The 9,424-nt window shown below is 37.1% G+C and overlaps 1 non-coding gene across 1 annotated transcript; it reads left to right on the top strand.

The window, feature by feature from the left end:
* The first annotated feature begins 4,230 nt into the window (after window positions 1-4,230).
* On the top strand, window positions 4,231-4,336 carry LOC116112399. The gene has a single exon (XR_004125250.1). It is a non-coding gene; the product is annotated as a small nucleolar RNA R71 (small nucleolar RNA).
* Window positions 4,337-9,424: the final 5,088 nt, after the last annotated feature.

Raw genomic sequence — 9,424 nt, 5'->3', positions numbered from 1 at the left:
ACCCAACAAAATGAAGATTAATAGTTCAAGTCTTTTAAGCTTTATGGAATTATCTAGATTTCATAGATCACTAAACCTCTCTAGCTTTTGCTTAATCTATGTATTTATCCCAGGACATAATCACAAATCACTTCTCAGTCTCATTGTGAACAACACACATTTGAATGGTGTTCAGGCATCCAAAAGTCATTAAGCAAAGAGATAAACACTCAATCAATGAAATTAAAACTCAAGTATATCAATTCATATAAATTTGAATCATTGTATCAAGGTTACATCAAACCCTAGCTAAACAACTCAGTTCATACTCAAAAACGAAATAAAATAACTAAAACAACTGAATCAAGATTCATCATTGAAAAACAAGCAAAAATGGAGAAATCTTCTCTAATTTGAAGCCCAAATCTTCAATAATTTTCTCCTTTCATGAGCTGCCTTCCAAATAACGAACCAAGCCCCTTTTCTTTCCTTTTGCTCTAATTTATACCTCTTCACTTAAGGACCAAGCCCTAGCAAGCCAAAACACATCGTTTTATTTTACAGTGCTGCAGGTTTCGCCACGGCGAATCTTTTCTTCGTCATGGCGAGGAGTTTCGGGCCAATTTTGAGCATGAAAGAGTCTGAATCTGGAAAAGTGTTAAACCTATGATTGTAGCCCTTTAAATTATCTTCCTGGTCGTTCAGAAATGAGCACAATCTGAGGTATACAGATCGAGTTTGGCAAAATACGAAGCACATCCAAAGACATTTTTCTTCAGTTCCCAGTGTACTTTTCACGACTTCAAGCCCAGTTTCCACCCTTGTCCAATCAGAATAGGAACAACCCAAAACATGAAAGTTGTAGCCTCTTCTTAGCTTTCAAAGCTTCTAAATTCAGGTCATTCCGAATTTCCAAGCTTAAGTTACACAATTTACGCTCAAAACTGTCTTTATGCTCAAAATCATCGTTTAGGCATATAAAGACAAATTAATAGAATTAGGTAGCAATTATGGCCCAAATGTATGAAAAGTATCATAAATCCTATCAAAATTCAATGCAAATCATAGTGTAAATATGATTTCAAATACCCCAAACACTTAAGATTAGCTCTCCTCGAGCAAAAGGAATAAAAGCTCAAAGAAAGAAAAGCAACAAACAACCAAAAAACAAAACAACAAACTAAAAATAAACAAACAAAATTAGACTCAAACTCAACACAAGAATTGCCTAGAATTTATGCAAGTCTCTAAGGTTGTTGAAAAATTATTACTAGAAAATGTTCAACACTCTAAGAAGTTATAAGTTGCATCGACTATCTTTCTCTATTAGTCCCCTGAGTAGGTGATCCCCACTTCAGTCCATTCCGACTTCCCAGATTATTTATGCAGAAATGTAAAGTTTATCAAATGGCGGCAGACTCCATAAGCCTAAGTATGAACTACTCTTCACTAATATAGACTAGACATCGCTAAGGATCACAAGGTCTTGCAAGCTTGTAACGTTAGGCTAGGGTAGTGGGCTCCAAGGAAAGGAAGATAAACAAAGTAAAAACTCGGTTTTCCTCATGCAAACACTAAGAGCTACATCAATCTCCACTTTCTTCTCAACCCCAATAAAAGTATCAACCTTTTACAACCCTCAACTTGTGCATTTCTTATTTTTTATTTGTGAATCGACGAAAGAATTTTTTTCTTCTTCTTTTTTTTTTTTTTTAAATTAACAAATATTTACAACACCATTAAGGTCTCTTGCCCCTTCTTCGTGCCTTTTTGCAACCCCCAAACTTAAGTTTTGGTCCATCACTTATTCACACACCTCTCAAAGCTCTTTTGTGTAATACATTAGGTCCATAATTCTCCTAAGGGTATGATAAGTGTTTAGGGTATAGGATGGACAATTTTTTTGTTTGCAAGGAAAATAAGGCAATGATAATCTCATAAGGCTCAAATGGGTGACTAGGGAAAGATTCATTCATGGGTCGGCTGGAAAGGCTCAAACGTTCCGAAAAATGCCTAAATCATTTCCTCAACAATGTCTATCCTAGAATTTCGCCTCAAGCACTTCTCTACTAGTTCTAGACTCCACCAACATTATCAAAACTTCACCTAACCATATAAAATGTTTCTAAGCATGCCGTAAAAAGAAAATGGCGGTTGAACCACTCAACAAACCTCAATCAAAATTCAGTCAATAAACCTAAACTTGAAGCAATGCTTAACATTTCCAAGAATATATCCAACAATTCTAGTTTCATCATGGATTATGCAATTCATCTAGGCAACAAACACACACACACACAAAAACACTAAACATTTACAATCAAAGAACTTAAACAAAAGAAAACACAAACAAACTAAACACACAAATTCTCAAAATTTCCCTACCCCCAAACTTAAAATAACATTGCCCCAATGTCACATCATGCACATCCAAGGAATAGAAAAAGCAAAAGTAAAGGTTACGAGATACTCCCCTGATTAATCTGTAAAGGCCGATTCTTGTGCTAAATCCGCGCATCAATTCCTGGCTTCTTCATCATCATCATCTGTCAAACAATTGAAGGTCTATGGTGCCAAATGTGTTAGATACCCTCACCAATTAATATGAAAGAATTACATCCTAATCCAACCTTATTGAACTAAACCTAAAATCTAAACAAAACAAATAAGAGCTAAAAACCAGGATCAACATCAATCCTACTTACAAAACAATAAGAAATAAAAACTAAAACTAAAAAGAAAAGTGCTTCAGGAAAATTTTCGCAAAAATGAAAGGTCACGCGACTATTAAAAGAAAACAGACTTCGCCGCAGCGAAGTTCTTCATGATAAAACCATAAATTCAAACCCATTTGTCGCCGCGGCGACGACACAATTCTTTGCCGCGGTGAAGTCTGGAGTATTTTCAACTTCATTTTCATCCGATGTGCTTCACCCTGGCGAAGTCTGGAGCATTTTCTTTCCTTTCCTTAGTTTCAAACTTCACCTGAAACACCCAAAAACACATAAATTAAAACTAATTCAAAATCATAAGAAAACTAAACAAATTCAAACAGCAATGAAATGAAAAACAATTGAAAAGACTTGGTTGCCTCCCAAGAAGCGCTTGTTTATAGTCGGAAGCTCGACTTTTCCATGGTCCTTCGTCAATCCGATCCTTGTGGGGTGCTTCACTTCCCATTGCCACCTCTTGGTCTTTCCTTTGGAATTTCGGACATTCTCATAAGCAACTTTTCGGAACTTCAAATTTGTATATGCGTACTTGAGATGAATGGTGATTGGTTGAGTCCAATGTTTGGAGTCTCTTCCAACACCAATTTTGACTTGTGCGCATTTACACCAAATTCTTCAAATTCTTCCTTGTGAGGTGAGTTGCTTGGTTGAAATTCTCCTAAGTATCTTGCACACCTTTCCGCTTTGAGATTTTCCTCTTCATTAGTCTTGTCTTCATGTCTTCCAACTTTTCTTCATTGTGAGGTTGCTCCAACAATATACCTCTCCTCAACGTTATGACATTTAATTATTCTTTAGGATTTGTGACCGTTGTGCTTGGCAAAGAACCTTGAGATCTCTCTATCAAATGTTCAACCAATTTCCCCACTTGAACCTCCAAATTTCGAATGGACACTCCTTGATTTCTAAAGTTTGAGCGTGTCTCATTCATAAACTTGTGGTTTCTTGCATGAACTCTTCGAACATATCTTCCAATTTTGACACTCTTTGCTCACATGGTTGATGATTCACCACTGGTTGATGGTTTGGCACTGTCCTTTGATTTGATTGACTGCTTTGATTGCCCAAGACAAATTTGGTGATTCCCCAACCAAGATTGTAGGTATTGGCGGGGTCATTTTGCAACCTTTGTGAACTAACCATGTAATTCACTTGCTCGGTTGTTGAGAAGACTAACTGGTTTCCATCTTGGCATTCCACATCCCATGGTTTCCTGCACAAAATTCACAAGTTATAAAAGGTGAGTGAATAGAATTTCATTCATACCTCCCAATTGACTTTCAAGTGATGCAATTTGTGCAGATAATGTGGCGAACACATCGACTTCATGTAGACCCATTGTTCTCTTCGGCATTGCCTCTCATTAGGTCTTGGTAGTTATTGTTGGCCATCACCTCAAGCAATTCTAAGCATCTTCTGGGGTCTTGTTATTTAAGGCTCCACCTGCTGGCACATCTACCATAGTTTGAATATTTGGTAGCATCCCATTGTAAATGTTTGGACTTGTATCCAAAGCGGTAGACCATGATGTGGACATTTCCTTAACAACTCTGTGTACCTCTCCCAAGCTTCATAAAGTGATTCTCATTGCCTTGCATGAAAGAGATAATGTCATTTCTCATTTTGCCATCTTTTCTGGTGAGAAGTATTTTGCAAGAAACTTTTAGCTAATCCGTCCCATGTGTGATTGTCCCAACTGGGTGTGACATGAGCCAACCTTTTGCCTTATCTCTCAGTGAAAATGAGAATAATCTCCCTAATTGCATCATCAGTCATTCCATTAACCTTGAATGTGTCACATATCTCTAGAAAGCTAGTGATATGCAAAATTGATCCTCATATGAATTTCCACCAATGGACTGACTATTGGATAATCTGATATTGTCGGCTTAATCTCAAAGTTCACTGCAACAGGGGGCCCTGTAATACCATAATTGCATTCTTGCACCGTTGGTATGGCATAACCCTCAACGTTCTATGTACTTCACCATGATCACCACACGCACTACAAGAAACAGTTATTAAGCTTAACTACAAAATAAAAAAAATAAAAAACTACAAAGAGAAGAACTCAAGCTTAAGACTATATAATATTTATGATTAACTAAAAAATGAAATAAACTTCAATTTAGCACCACACTAGATACTATCAATAATAATCACTATCCCCGGCAACGGCGCCAAAAACTTGATGATTGTTTCCTACAACATGCAAATGTAGCAAGTATACTAGTCGCGCAAAGTAGTAAAGTGATAAGTAGAGTATCATTCCCGAGGATAGTGTTACTAAGTACCGATTTCTCTAGTTTAAGTCCTAATTGAAGAAACAATAATTGGATTGATGGAAAATTAAACAATTAAATACAAATTACAAAATAGAAATGATGATAATGAAATTAAAGCAAAACCCAACAACTTAACTAATTAAACAATGCTAAAAAATGCTAGGGTGTTGATTCACCAAGATACGCCAACCCAAATCATAGAATCTATTACTCAAATTCTAATCCTTGATTGAAAATCAATTCCCTAAGTTGTAAAATATACCTCTCAGGCTACATTTCCCTACTTATCCCTATCAAGCTTCCGACCCAACAAAAGAAGATAATAGTTCAAAGTCTTTTAAATTTTATGGAATTCTATCTAGATTCATAGATCGCTAAACCTATCTCTAGCTTTTGCTTACGTCTATGGTATTTATCCCAAGAGGCACAATCACAAATCACTTCTCAGTCTCATTGTGAACAACACACATTTGAATGGTGATCAAGCATCCAAAAGTCATTAAGCAAAGAGATAAACACTCAATCATGAAATTAAAACTCAAAGTAAATCAATTCATATAAATTTGAATCATTGTATCAAGGTTACATCAAACCCTAGCTAAACAACTCAGTTCATACTCAAAAATGAAATAAAATAACTAAAACAAACTGAATCAAGATTCATCATTGAAAAACAAGCAAAAGATGGAGAAATCTTCTCTAATTTGAAGCACAAATCTTCAATAATATTCTCCTTTCATGAGCTGCCTTCCAAATAACGAACCAAGCCCCTTTTTCTTTCCTTTTCGCTCTAATTTATACCTCTTTCACTTAAGGACTAAGCCCTAGCAAGCCAAAACGCGTCGTTTTATTTTTACAGCTGATGCAGGTTTTGCCGCGGCGAGGACTTTCGGGCCAATTTTTAGCATGAAAGAGTCTGAATCTGGAAAAGTATTAAACATATGAATTGTAGCCCTTTAAATTATATTCCTGGTCGTTCATGAATGAGTACAATCCGAGGTCTACAGCTCGAGTTATGGTAGAAATACTGAAGCACGTCCAAAGACGTTTTTCTTCAGTTCCCAGTGTACTTTTCACGACTTCAAGCCCAGTTTCCACCCTTGTCCAATCAGAATTAGGAAAAACCCAAAACATGAAAGTTGTAGCTCTTCTTCTTAGCTTTCCAAAGATTTTAAATTCAGGTCATTCCGAGTTTCCAAGCTTAAGTTACACAATTTACGCTCAAAACTGTTATTTATGCTCAAAATCATTGTTTAGGCCTGCAAAGACAAATTAATAGAATTAGGTAGCAATTATGGCCCAAATTGTATAAAAAGTATCCTGAATCCTATCAAAATTTAATGCAAAATCATAGTGTAAAATATGATTATCACAACCCCAAATCCTTAGATAAGGCAAGTTGGGCTTTCGCCCACTCCATAGTTCATATGGAGTCTTATCTACAGACTTTGACGGCACACAGTTCAAAACGTGAGTCACAGTTTCTAGGGCATAACCCCAAAATGATGCAAGTAGATCACTAAAACTCATCATGGACCTAACCATTTCAAGTAAGGCCCTATTCCTCCTTTCATACACTCCGTTGTGTTCGGGTGTATACAGACGGGTGAGTTGTGATACTATCCCACATTCCTTCAGGTATTCAGAAAACCATGTGCTTAAGTATTCACCTCCTCAATCCAACTGAAAAGCTTTAATACTTTTGCCCAACATATTCTATACTTCATTCCTGAATTCTTTGAACTTATCAAAGGCTTTAGATTTATGTCTCATAAGGTAGACATAACCATATCTACTGAAATCCTTTGTAAATGTGATGAAGTATGAATATCCACCTCTAACTTCAACTATTAGTGGACCACATACATCACTATAGATGATGCCTAACAGTTCAGTAGCCCTTTCACCTTGTCCTGTGAAAGAAGACTTGGTCATCTTGCCTAACAGGCATGACTCGCATACCTCAAATGACTGAAAGTCAAAAGGGTCCAAAACTCCATCCCTTTGAAGTTTTGCAATGCAAATATTATTAACAAAACACAATCTACAATGCCAGAGATATGTCTGGTTTTGATCGCTATGTTTAGCTTTCTTGGTTTCAACATTGAGAATATCTTTATTGTTTAAATCAAGAACATATAACCTGTTATATAACCTTGCAATTCCAAATAAAATACCATTCAACCTAAAGGACAACAATCCATTAGATATCTCAAAATGATACCCTATATTATCCAAAGCGAATACTAAAATAATATTTCTAGAAATAAAAGGTACGTAATAACAATTATGTGTTCCAACAACAAGCCCGTAGGCAAAGATAAACAGTAAGCCAATGCAGCTACATGTGCTCCATTTCCAACTCGTAGGTCCACCTCTCCCTTGGCGAGCACTCTACTCTACCTTAGTCCCTGCACATCAGTACAAATGTGAGTACCACATCCTGGGTCAATGACCCAAGATATTATGGGAGAGAAGTTAATCTCAATCATAAATATACCTGAAGTTGTAGCATCTGACTTCTTCTTGCTTGCGAGGAAAGCCTTGCAGTGTTTCCTCTAGTGGCCAAGCTTGCCACAATAGAAGCAGACCACTTTGCCCTTCCCTATGCCACTCTCAGGCCCAAGAGCACCTTGTCCTTTGGGCTTAGGCTTGGGTTTGACCTTGGCCTTACCCTTGCCATTACCATTTCCTGTACTGGCAGCAACCAGTAAAACAGGCTTGGACTTCTTCAAGTCTTGTTCTACAGTCCTCAGCATATTCAAAAGCTCTGACAAGGTTTTCATCATCATGTTCATATTGAAGTTCATTATGAACGGTGCATATGAGTCAGGCAAGGATTGCAGAATCAAATCCATTTGTAATTCTGCATCCAACTCAAATCCCAAAGTCTCAAGCCTCTCTATGTGCTCGATCATCTTGAGCACATGAGGACCAACTTGGGCTCCCTTAGTCAGACGACTTCCAAACAGTGCCTTTGATACCTTGTACCTCTCATGTCAAGGATTCCCTTCGAAAAGCTCCTTGAGGTGTAGAATAATGGCAACAGCATCCATATTCTCATGCTGCCATTATTCACATTGTTTGGCATGTTATTGAACATTCAACCTTAGCATGCATTCTAAACAAAATATTAAAACGTGTCGGTACATGGCCCAACTAAAACCAATTTCCTCAAGCCTAAAGGAATCGGTAGGTCTCCCAGGGGTACTGCAATAAAATCTTGAGTCTTTAAGTATGATTGTCTCTTCCTTGATCCATCTTCAAGTACATTACAAAAACATCATTCTAAATTTACAGTGAGAATAATTATAAAAAATTCTTTACATCAAAAAATTTAGAAACCTCGATTAACATTCGAGGGGAATGAGATGAGAAAAGAATGTACATCGAGAAGGGGAGAAAGGCAGGACATGCGGGCCCTGTTTAGTAAATTACAACCATACATACCCAAAAATTTTAAAACATTCACCATAGGTCTAAGGCTCATGTACCGGGCACCATGCAATATACAAACAAGTACATGTCACACATTTCAAAAATAGTCAATTTTTGAATTGGGTCGATAAATTATTAATTACCCCCTAACAATTTGCATATTTATATTTGGTCCAAAAGTTTTGGAACTTTTCACTTTGGCCCTTGCACACTCGAAAGCGTGCTTGCTGAAGTGATGGATTAGATTTTCGTAGAGTGCGTTGATTTGCATCATGTACATGCACCACGTGCAATCGCCACGACGATGGATTATATCACTACGGCGAGCGCTGATTTTCGTCAATGCGCACCTTAGACTGCGATTGCCACGGTGATGAGTTATATCACCACGGAGAGCGCTGATATTCAATCAGCGATCGCGCTAAGGACGATCACCGCGGTGATGGGTTATATCGTCATGGTGAGCGTTGGTTTTGAAATCAGTGAGTACACCAAACAACGCACACCGCAGCAATGGGTTATATTGCCGCGGCGAGCGTACACTGATTTGTAGCATTAGATCAATTCAACCAGCCACCAAAAATACGCCAAACGGATTTTGTAATCAATCTTAGCTACTGATTTCAACAAAAATCCATAACCCAATACATTCCAAAATTGCAGATCATCAACAAATTAAATTAATCAATCAATTGATTTCTTAAAACATGCTTTCATGGCAGATTTTATGTAGATTCATCAAGGCAACATGTTATCAATCAAATACATGTTATTGATAACCCAAGAATTATACTGTTTTCATTAGGCTTTTTGGCCGGATTTTAGATACTTCTTAGTTCATTTTTGCCTGAATTGATTCTTAATTCTCTACATTTTGTGTTTTAGGCCAAAATGGACATTTTGAGTAAATAATGAGCGAATTGGAGTTTCTGAACCCAGAAGTGAGCGGATTTCAGAATTTGGAAGAGTTCTGAAGCAGATGGAAGCACT

This window comes from Pistacia vera, unplaced genomic scaffold, assembly GCF_008641045.1.
Source record: "Pistacia vera cultivar Batoury unplaced genomic scaffold, PisVer_v2 Contig660, whole genome shotgun sequence".
Classification (NCBI taxonomy): Eukaryota; Viridiplantae; Streptophyta; class Magnoliopsida; order Sapindales; family Anacardiaceae; genus Pistacia; species Pistacia vera.
Note: the sequence above shows the minus strand (reverse complement) of the source record. Positions and strands in the feature narration are given on the sequence as shown.